The sequence below is a fragment of the Puccinia triticina genome, chromosome 11A (genome assembly GCF_026914185.1).
Source record: "Puccinia triticina chromosome 11A, complete sequence".
NCBI lineage: Eukaryota > Fungi > Basidiomycota > Pucciniomycetes > Pucciniales > Pucciniaceae > Puccinia > Puccinia triticina.
In genome coordinates this window covers 5,553,460-5,554,605 of record NC_070568.1, presented here as the reverse complement: position 1 = coordinate 5,554,605, position 1,146 = coordinate 5,553,460, and positions in this window count along the sequence as shown.

Sequence of the window (1,146 nt, the reverse complement as noted above, 5' to 3'; positions counted from 1 at the left end):
AAAGACTGACTCACTAGTAAAAAAGTTATAGAACTACTCCCGTACCAACCTTAAAACATCCACTCTAAAATCTAACCCCAACTACCCCTTGCCGGCCTCGCAAACCGGTAAGATTCTCTACCCCTAGGATCCTCTTTTTCTCTCATATCCTTATAGCTATCCGATAGGACCGAAAACTAATACCTGAATCATATTCTATTAAAGAAAAATTTCTTTACTATTATTACAAAGCTAGCTCCGAAGAATCCTCCTCCGATACCGTGATAACAAGGATGGACGTCAACGTCAACATGGACGCCGCAGACCCCCGAGACCAAATCATCGCTGAGATGCGAGGTCAGTTAAACAACCTCAATATGCGTGTTAGTGTTGCTGAAGCTAACCGCCACCAGCCACCAGCTCCCCCCGCTCCCCCCAGGGTGGAAACCATAAGCACCAGGCTCCCCGAGTTCAACGGAAAGAACGATCCCGAGATATGGATATCGAAAATCGAGACCGCCCTCCACAGTCGAAGCTACCCGGAAGACCGATGGGCCTCGGCGGCAGCGGAGTGCATGAAGGACGAAGCGGAATTGTGGTGGTTCCAACTCATCCAAGAACAAGGCACCAGCGACATCCCCTGGAGCCAATTCAAGGAGAAGCTCCTGGACCAGTATAATTATACCTATAAGCAACTGGATATCAGACAAAAACTCGATGAACTTAGGTACCGCACTCCTGAACAATATATCGATACCTTCAAACGACTGATTATTAAATTGCATTGCGACAAAATCACTCCATTCGAAATCAGCTACCTGTTTACTCAAAACCTACCCGGCCTCCTGAAACAATGTGTGATGATGGAGAAAACCAAGAACCTGGAGGAGCTATGTAAGTCCTTAAGGGACAATGAGCGCATCACGCGGACCAGCTCCCATGGGCCCGCAAGCTACGGAGGCTTTGCTAGCCGCTCCTCCGCCCCGTTCTCTCCCTTCAAGAAACCATTCACCCCTAACCACTTGCGATCAGCAAGTACCGCCTCCAGCTCTCAGTTCCGACGAGGTTCTGCGGTGAACCAAACGGTCCCTATGGACTTGGACGCTGTAGATGTGAGTAAAGCTCGGTGTTATAACTGTAATAAGGTAGGGCACCTTTCTAAAGACT